The sequence below is a fragment of the Moschus berezovskii genome, chromosome 15 (genome assembly GCF_049115385.1).
Source record: "Moschus berezovskii isolate FMDL1 chromosome 15, NW_MosBer_1.0, whole genome shotgun sequence".
NCBI classification, from domain to species: Eukaryota; Metazoa; Chordata; class Mammalia; order Artiodactyla; family Moschidae; genus Moschus; species Moschus berezovskii.
Genome location: NC_142474.1, coordinates 21,491,715 through 21,509,764, shown reverse-complemented (window position 1 = coordinate 21,509,764; position 18,050 = coordinate 21,491,715). Strand labels below are relative to the sequence as shown.

The 18,050-nt window shown below is 48.2% G+C and overlaps 1 long non-coding RNA gene across 1 annotated transcript; it reads left to right on the top strand.

Annotated features, from left to right (window-relative positions):
• Positions 1–2,030: 2,030 nt before the first annotated feature.
• On the top strand, positions 2,031–5,372 carry LOC148775372 (uncharacterized). The gene is made up of 4 exons (XR_016039226.1): positions 2,031–2,482; positions 3,506–3,569; positions 4,559–4,630; positions 5,196–5,372. It is a non-coding gene; the product is annotated as an uncharacterized LOC148775372 (long non-coding RNA).
• Positions 5,373–18,050: the final 12,678 nt, after the last annotated feature.

The following is an 18,050-nucleotide window of genomic DNA, read 5'->3' as shown; positions in this document are numbered from 1 at the left end:
TATAGAAGCTTTAGCTATCACATCTTTAAACTAAGGTTGGTAACATCACTCATAGGCTGCTGCTGCTGCTGCGAAGTCGCTTCAGTCGTGTCCGACTCTGTGCGACCCCATAGACGGAAGCCCACCAGGCTCCCCCGTCCCTGGGATTCTCCAGGCAAGAACACTGGAGTGGGTTGCCATTTCCTTCTCCAATGCCTGAAAGTGAAAAGTGAAAGTGAAGGCGCTCAGTCGTGTCTGATTCTTCACGACACCATGGACTGCAGCCTACCAGGCTCCTCCGTCCATGGGATTTTCCAGGCAAGAGTACTGGAGTGGGGTGCCATTGCCTTCTTCCATAGGCTACTAAGTTGACCAAATGAGAAAATGCATAGCGTACTCAGAGAATATTTGGCCAAGCACATACTAAGCTTTCAATAATAGTAATGTCTATCCTTATTTTCTGTCTCTTGGGTCTTCCCATTACTAAGATGGGAGTGTTGACCTCTCAAACCATAACTGTGAATTTGTGTATTTCACCTTTCAGCTTTATTTGTTTTTGCTTCATAGTTTTTGAAGCTCTGATGCATGCACATTTAGCATTGTTGCATCTACTTGAAGAACTGACCCTTCTCTTATTATATAATGTCCCTCAAATCATAATAATGATAATAACAATAATAATATATAGTGTTTACCTTCTTGCCTCTAGCTAGGAGAAGGCTAGAAGAATAAGAAGAACCTGCTATAGGTTCTGATATCAGATTGTGCCCTAATCATCTTCCACTCAATGGAAGATTCCCAAGATGAGACCTTGAAAAATTAATTCTCTCCATTTAAGTCACTGATCTCCAGTAACCCACGAAATCTAGATCTTAAACTGTGTGGTTGAATAAGCAGGTTTTTCCCAGGGAAGATGGTAGAGAGAAAAAGGCTGACTCTGGTCCTGGCTGGGAGAGGAGGAGTGGTCTGGAAGCTGAAGACTGGGGCAGGTTGGCCTTGGCAGGTATCAAGGCTGAGCCATGAGTAGAGGTCAGTCCATCCTGCTCCAACAAGGGATCTGATCACAGGTTGCGTAGGGACCCCCCAAAACCCACAGATAGGCTCTGCAGCCTATCATCACTTGGAAAGACTAATATAAGTCCAAATGCCTGAGACTTGCTGGACACTGCCCAGCCTATAGCCCCAGGGAAATCATCCAGCCTTCTGGGTCTCAGTGTGCATATCTGTGAAATGGCATGCCACTCTGCTGCTCCAAATCCTTTTGGGGCTTTTCTCTCCACCATGGGTGGAGTCTCAAGCTCTCCCCAGGGCCACTGAGGCTCTGCCCGATCTGGGTCCACCCTCATATTACTGTGCTCTCCCCCTTGCCCACTCTGCTCTAGACACACTAGCGTTTGCTCTGAGTCTCAGAAAAACTCCTTCCACCAAAGGCCTGTGCACAGGATGCTCTGGAACCTAGTCTCGAACACCCTTCCCACGTTCCATCTTATTGTACAGCTCATCCTTCAGAGTCTAAAACAAGGTTCCTCCTCTTCTCTCTTGGAAGATCTCCTCTCACCCTTCTCAATACCTATCATAAGTTGTCATTACGTATTTAGTTGTATGTTTACTTCATTTCCTCCTTCAGCCAGAAACATGTGGAGCAACTGTTCTATGCCAAGCAGCTGCCTTTCTGAGCTCTGGAGAATTTATGGTGACTGCAGGCAAGGACCTTGCTCTCGTGGAGCTTATGCTCTTGAGAGGAAGGCAGACAGGCAAGCATTCAGTCCAGTAATAAAGAACTCACACGGGAAATGTCAGATGGCAAAGATCCCTGAGCAGTGCAGCACTCTTAACAGAGTGCTATGATACGAACTGATACAGAGTCCTTCCTTAGGCAGGCAGTCAGGGAGGGCTGCCCTGGGGTGGTGAAAGGTATGCTCAGAGCTGATAGTGGGAAGGAGCAAGCCTTAGGAAAATTTGTTTAATGCGGGGCTAGCCAAAACATTTATTTGGGTTTTTCCATAAGATGTTACAGAAAGCTCTGAATGAACATTTTAACCAATCTAATATTTAGGTACCATATTAGGAGCTGCTTGTGCTTTGCTCATCACTGTGTCCTAAGTCAGGTTTGGTTCCCAGCATATAGTTGGTGTTCTATAAATATGTACTGACGAATAAATGAATGGATGGCTAGATGGATGGATGGATAGAAGAATGGATGGATGGATGGAAGAGGTCTCAGGATTGTGATGAGACACTCATGAGCTACTGGGGTGGGCTGCTGGTCAACCATGGGGTTCTACGTGCTGATCCCCCTGGGGAGAGGCTCAAGTCACCTGACTTCAAGGAGCTCCACCGTATTCCACCCTCTTTCCCACTGCTCCTTCTTGGCCGCTCTGCCAACTTCCCTGACCTTTGTCAATTTCCTCTCTTCTCCAGACGCTTTGGACTGCTCAGCGATGTTGTGGACTTTGGAGTGGACATTGTGAGAAGGGTGGTGTCCTCTGCAGTGCAGGATGAGGTGAGTCCCCCACTCCTGGGGCTGCAGTCAGGCCTGGTGGGGGCAGGTGTGTCACTCCATGGGTGGGCTGTACTCTCTAGCCACCTTCCTTTCTGAAGGGCCAACTTCCATTTGAGTTGTCAGTTGCTACTCCCCCTGCCCCACCCCACTTCACTCAGCCTGGCCTGGGGAGAAGAGGAGCCCAACATGAGCTGAAATCACTGGGTCCCACACTTGAACCATTTGCCATACCCATGGACTGCCAATAGGCCTTTTAGCTAATATTTTTCTTATTTCAATACAACTTTATTTAATTGATTTAAATACAAAATCTGTACATACTATAGGTCAGATTCTTATGTATCATATACAAAACCATATGTACCATGTGCCCTAAATTCCAAAGATTCTAAATTAGTCACTCTGGAAGGGGCCTTGCAATCTGGGCTTATTTTTTTTTTAATCCTCCAGGAGGCCCTGAGATTTACTGAACTGGAGGGTCACTGCTATATGGTTGTCAGACCAGCAGCACTGACCTTCCTTGGGCATTTTTTAGAATGCAGACCCTTAGGTCCCACTCCAGACCTGCTGCTCATTAAGTTGCCTTTAACGAGATCTTCGAGGAATTGTATGCACACAAAATTGTGAGAAACACTTCTCTGTGATTCCCAGGGCCCCATTTGACCCTTGAGGTTTCAGAGTCCAAAGGACAAGGTTTCTAAGAGCACAGGGATCTGGGATGCTTACAGTCTAGATACTTAAGGCACTGGGATTCTAATGTTCTGAGGTCTTTAGGGTTCTAGTGTCCTCTGGATCTCAGATATGGGCCTTCTAGGTTTCCACTGTTCTAGAATCCTAACGGTCAGAAGTTCTGAGGCCCCAGGGGTGAGCATCTCTGCGGGTGGCGGGCAGGGCACTCATAGCAGGTAATAACCAGGCCTCTTCATTCTCCCGTCTCTCCTCACCTCCTCACCTCTTTCTTTCCTTCCCTCTTTCCATTTCTCTCTGTGTGTCTCTCTTTCGCTGGCTCTATGTGACCCGCAGCTGTGCCCACGAATCCGTGAACTCCTTGAAAGCCTGGATGCAGAGTGTGTTAAGAAACTCATCGGTAAGTCACAGCCTGGGGAAGCAGCGAGGGGGATCCCTCTGCAGCCTCACAGGGGCTGGTATGCTGCTCTATGCCTGCAGCACCAGCAGGTCTGGGCAGGGGACCCTGGAGACGCTGAGGACCCTTCATCCCGAGCAAGTCATGAGAGTGCAGTTGGAGGGGTCCCTGCGGACTGAGAGTCTCTGTCGGTCTTTGAGAGCTTCAGCTGCCCTCCTTTGTCCCTCTGGCAGAAATTGCTGCCCAGAATGATGTGAGAAAGAGGACGGGCCAGATCTGGGTTCAAACCCTGGATCCGCTACTTAGCAACTGTGCAGTCCTGGTCAACTGGCTCCGCCTCTCTGAGCCTTGGGTTCCTCCCAGGTGAAAGGAGGTTGTAAACAAGGCTTAGCTGATGAATGGATTTAAAGAAAACATAGGAAAGGACTATTATCCAGTAGGCATTGATGATAAACACCACTCCTTCCCTTTCCCTTCTTATGAGGAAGTGTGGTTTCACCCCCAGCCCGCGAGAGCTTTGCTTGACTTGGGTCTCTGGCATGACTGGGGTTGTTGGGGCGGTGGGCAACAGAAATGGGATGAGTGAAGCATCAGGATCCTGGAGGCAGTTCTTCTAGAAAATAGCCACAGACCTAGTTCATTGGGCCATCGCTCTATGCTTCTTATATAAATAAGTATATACTATACAAGTATATACTATACTATGTAAGTATACTATGCTATACTTAGTATATATAGTATATACTAAGTCTATACTATAATTATATACTATATACTTCTTATATACTATCTCATTGGATCCTTGAAATGACCCGAAGGGGATGGGTAGTGTCATGATACCCATTTCACAGATGAACTTGTTGAGAGATGGAGTGACACATAAGTGGACCCATGGCTGTCAAGTCTGACCTGGTGGAGGGTGGCAGTCACCGATTTGTATTCGACTTTCCAGTGCTGGAGACAGAGAACTGCTACTAATTGTGGTCCTTCAGGTGAACCTCAGGAAAGCCAAGAGGAACTTGATGAAAGCATTTGAGGAAAACTGCTGGGATGCCCGCCCGCTGGTGAGGGCTGGGTCCAGGGCCCCGGGCTGAGAGAGGATGAGACCCCACCCAGGGGCCTGTGGAGGAGCAGAAACAAACTTGGCTTCTCTTCTTTCTCTAGTGGCAGACTGAGCCCTGATCTCGGTCACAGACCAACTCCTGACCCTTAATCACACACGCAGATTGTGCTTGATTCTGCTCCCTGACTGAGCCCAGAACAGTCAGACTGAGCTTTAAGTCCAGACTGAGCCCTGACACTGGTCACAAATAGAGACCAGATCTCATCTCCGTCTGATCCCTGATCCTGATCATACACTAAGCCCTGAACCCTGGCTCCTCTGGGCCCTGATCAGTCTTTTTACATCGGCCATTTTGCTAAGGTGAGGGGGTGGGAGGGTGAGGGGATGAGGAGGGGTCAGTGCCAGGTGCCAGAGAAAGACCCCAAATCACAGGTGCCAGTCCCCCACCCCCAAGTCTCAGAGCTCTCAGGGTTTGGGGGGAAGTACTCCAGGAGCTGTGCCTGCTGCACACAGGAGCAGGTAAGGGTCCTGGGGTGTCCATGCCTCACACCAGGATCTCCTTCCAGATTGGTTCCGGGACGTGACTGGATCTCTGTACCGTCTCCCTCTGGGACAATCAGTACTAACACCATCCCCCAGGAGTGACAACTGAGCCCAGTCAAAGGACACCTCTCAGATACTCGTGCTCACAGTCAGGACATCCTATGCTCATCACCCTCCACCCCCAGCAATAAAAAGCCTTTTCAGCACCTTCTGCATGGTCCATTGTATTCTTTCCACTGGGAATTTGGGGAATGTGGGATATGTGCAACCAGGCAAGCAGAGACCTGGATCTGAAGCTGGAAGGGAGTTTGGGGATTATCCACCCTCACCTCCTTGTCTTACAAGCAGGAACACTGAGGCCCAGGATGGGCAAGAAAGTGACCTGAGGGATCGTAGAGACAGCCTCACTCTGCTTCCACTGCAGCACCACCACGATGGAGGGCTGCCTTCCCCAGCACAGCTGACCTCATGACCTCCTCACAACACCCTTCTGCTCTTGTCCCCATTGTACAGATGAGGAGACTGAGGCTCATAGAGGACAAGTGACATATAGAAGTTACAGGGTAGCAAGTGGCAGGACTAGTATTTAAAGCCGTGGCTATGGGATCCCCTGCTCAGAGAGGTGATGTCCCATCTCCCAGTACTCAGCCACCTCTCCCAGCCCCTGCAGGTCCCGCTGTCCTGGCCTTGGTCTCTTCCACCCAGGACTGCTGAGGTCCTTTTGTGGCCCTTCTTCCTCCCCAACATGCATGCCCTCAGTTTCCCCTTTGCCCTGGAGTGGGGAATACAGCACCCTTTACTTACAGCTGTGTCACCTCTGCAGAGGACCGACCCAGGCTATCACGTCAGGGATTCCGGGCCTCTCCATTCCAGGAGGCCATCTAACTTTCCTGCCAAGAGTTCCAGTGAACATTTGCCCATTTTGCCAAGGAGCCATCTCAGTGCTGTGTGCAATTCTATGAGGGAGAACCACTGTCATCTTCATGGGACACTTGGGTTAAAGGAGGCCAGAGTCACACAGTGGCTGCTTCACTCCAGGGCCTTCTGTCTGAAGGCTGCCTCACGAGGTCGAGTCACCCCAGGGGGCCCTTGAGCCCCTGGGCAGCTGGGGGGCCTTGGACCAGCTCTCCTGAGCTGAAGACCTCAGTTCAGCCTGTGCCGGGTCTCCTGACACAGCGTGAGGTGAGAGATAGGACAGAGCTGAGCTTGACCTGTCCTCTGCCCGTTGCTAGCTGTGTGATCTCAGGCAACTTACTAGAACCACACTTCTCTCACCTCCCAAATGGACTTAACAGCAAAACCTCCCTGTAGCACTGTTGTGATGATTGAATGAGTCAATGTGTGGAAAATGCTTAAACGGAGTCTGAGACCTGGTGAGCACAAGGTGAATGTCAGCCTTGACACACTGGACTTACTGTCAAACGGTGTTGAGAATCCCATATTCAATCTTTATACAGTGTATCTCACTCAATTTTGATTTCTACTGAGTGATGCAGTGAATGGTTCTTGGAGTAGGTGTGGCAACTGAGTCTCAGAGAGGGGAAGGACTTCTCCAGGGCCACACAGCTGGTCAGAGGCAGAGCTGGGTTCTATTGGAAGTTGGCCTTCTCCAGAGCTGGTTCTCCCCCTGCTGGCCAGAGCAAAGGGATGAGAGTTTTCCTCTCAGTCTGTATTCTGTGACAATCCTAACTCCCACAAACTAAGATAATGGCATCCAGTCCCATCACTTTATGGCAAATAGATAGGGAAACAGTGGAAACAGTGGCTGACTTTATTTTGGGGGGTTCCAAAATCACTGCGGATGGTGATTGCAGCCATGAAATTAAAAGACACTTACTCCTTGGAAGGAAAGGTATGACAAACCTATAAAGCATATTAAAAAGCAGAGACATGACTTTGTCACAAAGGTCCGTCTAGTCAAGGCTATTGTTTTTCCAGTAGCTGTGTATGAATGTGAGAGTTGGACTATAAAGAAAGCTGAGCGCCGAAGAATTGATGCTTTTGAACTGTGGTGTTGGAGAAGACTCTTGAGAGTCCCTTGGACTGCAAGGAGATCCAACCAGTCCATCCTAAAGAAGATCAGTCCTGGGTGTTCATTGGAAGGACTGATGTTGAGCTGAGGCTCCAATACTTTGGCCACCTGATGCGAAAAGCTGACTCATTTGAAAAGACCCTGATGCTGGGAAAGATTGAGTGAAAGAGGAGAAGGGGATGACAGAGGATGAGATGGCTGGATGGCATCACCGACTCAATGGACATGGGTTTGGGTAGACTCCAAGGGTTGGTGATGGACAGGGAGGCCTGGTGTGCTGCGGTTCACAGGGTCACAAAGAGTTGGACACAATGAGTGACTGAACTGAACTAACTCCCACACAAGTGCACAAGGAGGTCTCACAATTCAGGACTCCTCTTGAGCAGTAGCCCACTTGGGTCAGTGCTGAGCCTTTGTCCAGGCTGTTCCATCCCCCTGGTCATCATTCCTTCTCTCCCTCCAGCTTCTCAATCCTCCTCAGCCCTACAACTCTGCTCAGGAGCGCTCTCCTGGTGAGTGGGGGCCACTCTTCAATGTTTCCCCAACAAAGACACCATGTTTTCCAGCTCGTAGGTCTACCCAAACTACCTTGTCATCATTGTCTCATACAGACAGAGGGAGCAGGAAGTGTCAGCTCTCATAATAATGGTTTATACATTTTAAGAATCTTTTTTTCATCATTTTCAGTGAGAAAAAATTGACGTTCATCACTGTATAAGTTGAAGGCATTGGTTTGATTTCTCTGTATTATGAAATGATTATGAAAATAGGTTCAGCTAACATTCATCTTCTCTTCAGTTCAGTTGCTCAGTCGTGTCCGACTCTCCGTGACCCCATGAATCACAGCACGCCAGGCCTCCCCGTCCATCACCAACTCCCAGAGTTCACTCAAACTCATGTCCATCAAGTCGGTGATGCCATCCAGCCATCTCATTCTCTGTTGTCCCCTTCTCCTCCCGCCCCCAATCCTTCCCAGCTTCAGAGTCTTTTCCAGTGAGTCAACTTGGCACATGAGGTGGCCAAAGTATTGGAGTTTCAGCTTTAGCATCAGTTCTTCCAATGAACACCCAGGATTGATTTCCCTTAGAGATACAACAAAAAATTCAGGAAAAAATGAAAAACATTTTTTCACTGTGATGAGAACTCCTAGGATTTGCTCTCAGCAACGTTCCTGTATATCATGCATCGCTGTTAGCTCTAGTCACCATGTTGTGCATTACATCCCCAGTATTCATATGTTTTGAATCGTAAGTGTGTGTTTTTGACCATTTTCTTCCACTTTCCTCTTCTCCTACTCTCCACCTCTGGTTATCACATCTGATTTTTCTATGAGTTTGCTTTTGTTTTTAGCTTCCAATTATATATGAGATCACACAGTGTAGGTCTTTTTCTAACTGATTTCATTTAGGATAATGCCTTTACGATCCAGCCATGTAGTCACAAATAGTAGGATTTCACCATCCGACCCTCCAGAAACCAGTGGCCGTGCTCTGCTCTGATGTTTCAAAGCTCCCCTTCTGTCCTGGCTGATCCCCTTGCCAATGATGGGACTTCCCAGTGTGTGGAAATCTTCCCTCTCTCACAGCTCCCTCCGGGGGCACATGTTCCATCCCCACTCCTTTTTCTCTCTTTTTCTTTTTTGCTTTGTCCTACCCAGATATATAGAGCTTTTCTGGTCCTCTTTGAACTCTGAGTTCTTCCTCCAGTGATCAGTAGACTTTCTGCAAGAACTGTTTACATGTAGGTGTATTTTGATGAATTTGTGGGAAAAGGTAAGAATCTGTCCTAATCCTCCACCGTCTTGATCCCCTCCCTGGGAGATGTACTGTTGGATATTGTTTTCTTTGTTTATTTAGCCATTCTAAGTATTTTGATTGGAGAATTTTATCCACTTACATTGAAACTAATTGGTGACTGGAAAGAGCTTACTCTCCCCATTGTTTGAACTGTTTTCTTCTCCTCTCTAGAGCCAGTGTTCCTTATTTCTTATCCTGCTATCTTTTCTGTGTGTGTTTTAGTGTCTTTTGGTTTCAGTATGTTTTGAATTCTTTCCATGTTCTTTTATGTAATAATTACTGGGCTTCCTCTCTAGTTACCGTGAGGATAACATAAAATATTTTATGCTTTAAACATCCTATTTTAAACTGACCAAAATTCAACTTCAGTAGAATTAATAAATTTTATGCTTTTACTCCACCTTTTCCTCACATTTTAGGTTATTATTTTCATAATTTATATGTTTTCATATCGCAAAACTAGTAGCAGATTATTATAATTATGGCTATCTTTCTTCTTTCTTTTCTTAAATTTTAATTAAACTTGTGTGAGTTATGCACCAATATTACTACATTGGAATCTAACTATGACTATATACTTACCACTACCAGTGAAATTTATGCTATTTTTAATGTTCTTATGCTATTAATTAGCCTACATTAACTTCCACTCAAAGAACTTCCTTTAGCGTTTCTTATAATGCAGGTCTGATGGTAATGAACTCTCTGTAAGTCTACTTGTTCATAAAAATCTTTATCCCTTCTTTGGTTCTGAAGGACAGCTTGTGCTTCGCCAGTTATAGAATTCTGCAGCACATTCCTGCGCACTGCTCTGCAGGCTTCCCTGTCCTTCACCATCACCTGGCAGGCTGCAGTCCCTGGGGTCGCAAAGAGTCAGACACAACTGAGCCATTGAACAACAGCAATCACAAGAGAAAGCCCTGTAGTTATCACATAAAAGAACACATAAAGAATTCAAATCATACTGAAACAAAAGGATACTAAAACACACACAAAAAGAGACGGCAGGACAAGAAATGAGAGACAATGGATCCACAAACAAAGCACAGTTAAAACGGCAATAGTGAGTCCTCACCAATCAAAAATTACTTTAAATGGGAATGGGTTAAATTATCAAACTAAAATACATAGCATAGCTAAATAAATACAAAGTGATGTCCAAAAATATAATGCCCACAAGAGATTCACTTTAACACTCAGTGCCCATATAGATTGAGTGTAAAGGGATAGAAAAAGACATTTCAAGAAAATGTTAACAAATAAATCAACAGCAGGGTTAGCCACACTTAAAACAGACAACATAGACTTTAAATTAAAAACTATAAAAAGAAACAGAGCCTCGTTATAGAGTGATAAAGGGGTCAATACACCAGGAAGATTTAACAATAGCAAATGTTAGTGTGCTTAACCTTAGAACACCTGACTATATGAAGCAGGAGTAAATAGCTACAAGGAGAAATAAACAGCAATGCGGTGCTAGTTGGGAAATTTACTATCCCACTCTCAAAACAGGGCAGATCATTAAAGTTAAATGTGCATGTGACTTTAACCCACTTTTTTTCTTCTGTTCACAGATGTTAAGTTTTGCTTTTAAAAAGAAAAAAGATCAACAAAGTTGCCTAATAAGTCTGCTTAAATGATAGATGCCTGAGCCACGTCCTAGATACTTAGGGTTACCAGCTCTCAGATAGGCTGCCCCAGGCTGTCTGGCCAGAAATAGAAATAACTGGACTGGAATGACCAAAGGTACTTTCTACCTTAAGTTCTAAGAGCTTGAGCCTCCACTCCTTCCTCTAGAGCCCCACCTCTGCCTAGACATGACCCTCACAACCTACATGCTTATCCTGCTTCATCTTCTCAGCAACCACGCAGGGGGTGCTACTGCCCCATTTCCAGCTGAGGAACGTGGGGCTCAGAAGGGCAGGATGACTTGCTGAAGGCCACGTGATGGGAAGGGACAGAGCTGAAGAGTGCACCCAGTTCTGCGTCCTCCCCCATCGAGGTCGGCCCTTCCAGTCTCTGGGGGCAGCAGAAGTCCCAGTTGTTGGCCCCAGCGCCCAGCACTCAGGAGGTGCAGGTGAATGCGTGGCTCTAGGCTTGACGCTGCTCGTCAAATTTTGCCACTGATGCTCACCACAACCTTATAAGGTTTGGAAGACCTCATTTTCCAATTGAGGAAACTGAGGTTCAGGGAAGGGAGGTGACTCATCCAGGTCTCACAAGGACAGGAACCCAGAATTTGCGCCCGAGGGGAAGGACCTTTCACCCAGATCACGTTGAGGCCAGCTGGTGGAGCAGGATCGTCCATGGACATGAATATCTTGTTTAGTCCTTGACCGCTTCTGTTTGACTTGGTTGTTACACCTGATGCATTGGACCCCTGTCAACCGGAACATCCGATCCAGGAAGCCCAGAGGGGTGCCCACTTGGCACAGGCTGGGAGCACCGGTGGAGAGTTCCAGGTCATCCAGGGTCCATCACCTCCAGTCCCCCAGCTGCATCTCACAGGGTCTGGATGAACGCCGCCAGGACAAACTAGAAGTCAGGCTGGAGGCTTGAGAGGCCAGCCTTCCTCACCCTGATTGTCGTCCCACCATCAGAGCACAGAGCAGGGAGAAGGTGGCAGGCCAGGTGCCCAAGGCTGGGCCTGGGACATGGGGGACCCCATCCAGCAGAGCTTTGAACCTGTCAGCAGACCACCCTCTTGGCTGTCTGTACCCAGTTCTGCAAATAGCACAGGTCCCTCTTTCCCTGGTTGTGGGCACAGAGCTCAGGGCTGAGCCAAACTCTTGTGAAGAGACTTTTTCTCACCTCAGAGCCAAGGCCCAGGGGTTCCAGAGAGATGTGGTGAACTCAGACACAGTGTTGGCCCCAGGCTTCAGCTGCCCCATTATAAAATGAGCAAAAATGAGTAAGTAAATGAATAAAACCTGGTGCCCGGATCCTGGTGGCAAAATGTAAATGAAATGTGTACCGAGGGCGTGGTTGTCAGGCCCAGTTTTGGGGTCAGGCACACTGGGTTTGAATCCTCTCTTTGTCTGTTGCTGGCTGTGGTTCCTGGACAAGGGGCTTCATCTCCCTTAACCTCAGGTCCCCTAATGTGAAATGAACTATGACTGTCCTCACAGGTGTGCTGTGAGGATGTGGAGGGATCATGTGTGCAGGCCCCTTATGCACGGCTACAACAGTGATGATGATGACTGTAATTATTGCTGGCGTCTGGTCACTTCACTCCCCTCCACCTCAGATCCCCTATCTGCAGTGACGCCACTGCACAGGGTTATGGAGGGGATGAGGTGAGGAGATCCAATATGCTTTACGCTTAATCAAAGGCAACTACATTTCTTATGTTTGTGTGCCATAAAGACCACATGAGCTAGATGGGCTCAGACTTCCAGTAGACTTGTGTCTACAAATTCTGACTCCCTTGCTGACTGGTGTATAGACCTGTGTCTAGAAATTCTGACTCCCTTGGTTGGAAAGTGTGATTCTCACTAAGTCTCAGCTTCCAGTCCAGGACCATGTTAGAGACTCTAAGAACTAAGGTGTCAAGTATACCTCATTGGTTGTAGACAAAGGATGGAGCTTTCCGCAGAGAAGCCCTCCCAGGCACTCCTGGGCTTGGAGGGCAGGACTGATTAGTGATGTCTGCCACAAGTTCAGAGGGAAGAGTGGAATGACTGCATGCTTGCCAGGGCAGGACCAGCTCACCCCTAATGGTCCCTCCGACCAGTGTTGGGCATGTGGACACCACACGTTCATGGAGGGTGGGACTCTGGGACCTGCCTAGTGATGCGGGATGGAGGAGGGACCCTGATCTGGGTTCCAGTCATTTCTCAGTTTATAACCTGCTTTGTGACTCTGAGTAAGATGTTCATTTTCTCCAGGGTCTCCATTTGCTCTAATGACAAAATGAACAGAGGTTTCCTGCTACACAGCGGAACTCTCAGGGCTTTGAGAGGTGGTCAGGAATATCTGCGGACTACTGGCTACATCCCCACTAGCTGGAGTAATGTGTCAGGGAGAAACCTCAGGCTAGTCAGGCCCACACCTTTGGCCACCACAAATACCTGTGGTCACCTGAACAGGGATGGACCAGAGAGAAGGTAGGGGTGGGTGTCAATGCAACAGAAGTCCAGTGTCGGGAGAGGCAGACGTGCATGGAAAGTACTTGAAAACAGAGCAATGTGCTTTCCCTCAGGGAAGTCACCCGTGGGCAGGGCCCCTGGTCTCTGTGCTATAATAACAGCAACAACAACACGTCAGGAAACGTGCCCATCAGCGACGATCACAAGGCATCGTTGTGACACAGGGGACATGTCAGGGCACAAAACAGATAAGATCCCTGCCTCATGAGGCTCCTACTCCAGTGTAAGAGGAAGAAAGCACAACTTGAGGGACTGCGAGTCCAGGTTTACACGTGCTAACTGTGTACCCGTCAGACCAGTTCAGTGATTTGGTACACCCATTGTGCCCACTTTACAGGTGAGTAAGCTGAGTCTCTGAGAGGGAAAGCTCATAAGGCTAGTAAGTAGCAATGCCATGACTTGAGCCCAGGCCTATCATACTTTTAAGAACTGCACACACTGCCCCTTGTCACCCTCCCCATTTTCCTGGGCTGCTAATGCTACTTAGGTCACCATTCACTACTATGTTTTGAAATACTAGCAATGATGATGATCACTATTATCCATGGAGAACCTTCTACAGCCGGGGCTGCCATGGGCTCTCTACTGACATTTCCTTATTTAATCCTCCCAGCAACTCTTCTAAGTTAGAGAACACTCTAGTTCTAATTTCATGGTTAAAAAAAAAAAGCTGAGACATTAGGTCACTTGCCTGCTGTCGCACAGCCAAAAGGGAGAAATCTAGGATGCACATCCAAGGCTGACTCTAGCCAAAGCTTCTGTCTTTTTATAATGAAATGCATACTTTCTTAAATGTGTACATTTTAATTAATCAGCATTAATGAAAAATGCTTCTGCAAGCTGTAATAACTATTTGAGTGTCTACTCTATGTCAGGCCCTGGCCATGAACACAATGGTCTTGACCCTTATGGCTTCAGAGAATGGGTTGTAATCACTGTGCCCAAGGAGCTGGTCAAAGCAAGAGTGTGGGCTGCCCCAGCTGGTGGGAATGTAGCATGTAGCCACCAGGTTTTCCTGAAACCTCTCAAAGCCCTGAGGGGTCAGTTGCCTAGCAGAAAACCTCTGTTCATTTTGCAGTTAGAGGAAACAGAAAGTCTGAGAGCAAACAAACATCATACTCAGAGTCACAAAGCAGGCTACTAACAGAGCCAAAACTGGGACCTAGGTAGGGGTCTCCTTCTCCTCTCCCCAGCCCCAGGCAGGTCCCAGAGTCCCACCCTCCATGAACGTGTGGTGTTGGTGTGCCCATTGCTGGATAAAGGGCCATTGGATATGACCTGGTCCCACAGTGGCAAACACACAGTGCCTCCACTCTCCCCTCCTGAACCAGTGGCAGACTTCACTAATCAATCCTTCCCTCCAAGTCCAGGAGCTGCCTGCAAGGGCTTCTTACCAGAAAGCTTCATCGAGTTCCTATAATCAATCAGATTGTATTTGGGACCATAGTACTGTCAGTGCTAACTCAGCCCCAGAAGGGAAAGTGAGGCTTATGAGGAAGCGCACCTGCCAAGGGAGGTGAGGGGCATCAGCCATTGATTAAGCATTAAGCATGCTGGATGCTTTATCGTCTCACTTCATATTCCCCATAGCCCTCTGGGGTAGGGCCAAGTGCAGATGGGAGACCTGAGGTGGAGGGAGAGAAGTGATCGGACAACAGGAGCAGCTGTCACCATCATTTCAGCTCTGGTGTTACTGCATATCAGGGTTTACCTCATGCTCCACCCTTCATACACATTATCCCACTGCAGACACACCACACACCTGGAGGACAATCCCATCTTTAGTCCCATTTCACACACAGAGGCCTGAGGCTCAGGGAGATGGAACTCCTTGTCCAGACTGCACAGCCTGTAACAGGAAGAGAGACAGGATTCAAACACAGCTGGCCCAGCACTGAAGCCGGGGTGTGAGCACCACCCCCGCGGTATGCTTTTAATTTCCTTTTGCCGCCAGGATCCAAGCACAGGGTCATTTACCCATTTTACCAGGTGAAGCCTGGGGCAAAACCGGATTGAATTCACTACATCACACTCAGGCCCTTGTCCTGTGTTCCTGAGTCGGGAAAACTGCCTTCACAAGATTTTAACACGGACTTCAGCTCTGTGCTCACAACTAGGGGAAGAGGGACCCCAGTGTTTGCAAAACTGGGCACAGACTGCCTGGGAGGGTGGTCTGCTGACAGGTCCAAGGTTCTGCTGGATGGGCTCCTCAACATCCGAACCCCAAGCTCAGGTACCTGCTCTGTGCTCTGATGGTGGGATCACAGTCAGCGTGGAGAACACTGGCTCCCCAAGCCTCCAGCCCTGCCCCTATTCTTCCCTGGCCACGTTCATGTCCAGATGAGGCATACAGGTTCCTATTGAGAAGCAGGAGGGAAAATGGAGATTAACCCTGGATGACCCAGAGCTCTCTGCCAGTGCTCCCAGTCTGATGTCCAGTGGCCACCCATCTGTGCTTCCTGGACCGGATGTTCTGGGTTGACACAGGCCCAGTGCACCAGGCGTTACAACCAAATCAAACAGCAGAGTTCGAGGAACAAACAGGGTATTAAGTCCAAAGACGCTCCTGCCAAACCAGTTGGCCTCAGTGTGATCTGGGTGAAAGGTCTTTCCCTGGTGACCCAAATGCTGGGCCATGTCCATGTGGGACATGTGTGAGTCACCGCTCTTCCCTGAGCCTCAGTTTCCTCAGCTGGAGAATGGGGCTTCAAGTCTCCTCATAGGGTTGTCGTGAGCACCAATGGCTAAAGCGGACCTGCAGGGCCAAGCCCAGGGCCAGCCGTTCACCTGTGGCCTTCCTGGGTGCTGGACACTCGGGCCAAAGAATGCAACTCGCTGCTGCCCCCAGAGCATGGGAGCTGGAACAGCCGACCTCGATGGGAGAAGGCACAGAACTGGGTCACTATCCAGCTCTGCCCCTTCCTATCCTTGTGACCTTGAACAAGTCATCCTGCCCTCCTGAACCTCACGTTCCTCAGCTGGGAAATGGGGGCAGTAACACCCTCTGTGTGGTTGCTGAGAAGAGGAAACAAGATGAAGCCGCATAAGCATATTGGGTTGTGAGGTGATGTCTAGGTGGAGCTGAGGTTCCAGAGGATGGCATGGGGGTCACAGCTCGTAGAACTCAAGGTAGAAAGTACCTTTGAGCCATCTAGTCCAGTCACTTCCATTTCTGGTCAGCCACCCTGGAGCCCCTGAGCCTAAGTACCTAGGGAGGGGCTCAAGCATCTATAATTTAAAGAAACTTACGAGGTGATTCTGGTTAGTCTTTTTTTCCCCCCCTAAGACTATTGCCCAAAGTAGAAAATGTCAACCAAACCAAAAGAGATGAAATGAAAGAGGAAAGTAAGTGAGGTTCAAACCACTTTGAACGTTTGGATGTAGTCTTGGATGAGTCTTTCTCCTTCTCTGGGCCACAAGCTCACCAGACTTTTCAGCAAAGAGGTTAAATTTTGAATTCTGAGATCTTCTGAGGCTTTGAAGTCTGTTACGTTTCCAGTGTGGTCATGTGACCCTCGAGTAGTCATCAGAAGGGAGGAAGCAGATGTGAGTCTACAAGTGTGCTGAGTCAGGACTTACTGTGGGTTTGAATAGCAGGACCCAAATCACACCAACTTCAACAAAAAAGATAGGAGGGAGAAATGTATTTGAACTGGAAAGTCTAGGGCACAGAGGACATCAGGCACAGCTGGATCCAGGCACTGAAAGGATACAGTGTCTCATTCCCTTTGTATGGCTTCACTTTCTAGTGAACTCTGTCAGATAATTGTATCTTAACTGTATCTTTAAGGACAAAAACAAACCCAGGCAATCTGTGGACACCCATAGCCCTTTTTGTGCATAGAGACCTTTTTTCACCAGAACTCTGGTAACATGGTCTCAAGCTGATCACCGAAGAATTGATGCTTTTGAACTGTGGTGCTGGAGAAGACTCTTGAGAGTCCCTTGGACTGCAAGGAGATCCAACCAGTCCATTCTAGAGGAGATCAATCCTGGGTGTTCATTGGAAGGACTGATGCTAAAGCTGAAACTGCAATACTTTGGCCACCTCATGGGACGAGTTGACTCACTGGAAAAGACTCTGATGCTGGGAGCGATTGGGGGTAGGAGGAGACGGGGACGACAGAGAATGAGGTGGCTGGATGGCATCACCGACTCGATGGACATGAGTTTGAGTGAACTCCGGGAGTTGGTGATGGACAGGGAGGCCTGGCGAGCTGTGCTTCATGGGGTCGCTAAGAGTCGGACACGACTGAGCGACTGAACTGAACTGAACTGAACTGAATTTTAGGTGTTTTCTTGAATCTAGTGATGCTGTCTTGTTCTTGCAGGTATGCATGCATGCATGTTGAATGTTCATGTCTTCCTATGTGTAAGTATGAATATGCTTCTTCAAGAGTTCCAAACACACTGTAGGGAGCAGAGGACAGAGGGCCTCAGAGAGAAGGAAGACATGGTTTCTCTCCACTTTGGTAGATTTAGTTTAGTGTGTACGAAGCTCGGGAGTCCCCTAAGTGCTTTAGCAGATGGGAGACATTGACTGTGTGGTGAAGTTCTGTCTTCAAGTGAATTAGAGCCAATGAACCTCTAAAGGAGTGAGACACCGTGAGAACATGGTTCCTTAGAAAGTAGGAACTTGTGTTCCAGCCCCAGACTCACCACCAGGGATCAAGCATGAAGATCGTTTCACTTCAAAGCTCAGCCATGAGAGGAGACTGATATCAGTGCAAGAAGCTGGCTTTGTCCTGGGTGTGGTCCATGCTGAGAAATAGCACCAGCCACTGTGATTCCAGGAGGCCATGGCCAGGTGGAGGTGGGGTCTTGGGAGGCAGGGAGGTTGAGAAAAGGAAAGAGGCAGGAAGCCTGAGGGAACCATAGCTCCATGTTCCATAGCTCAGAATC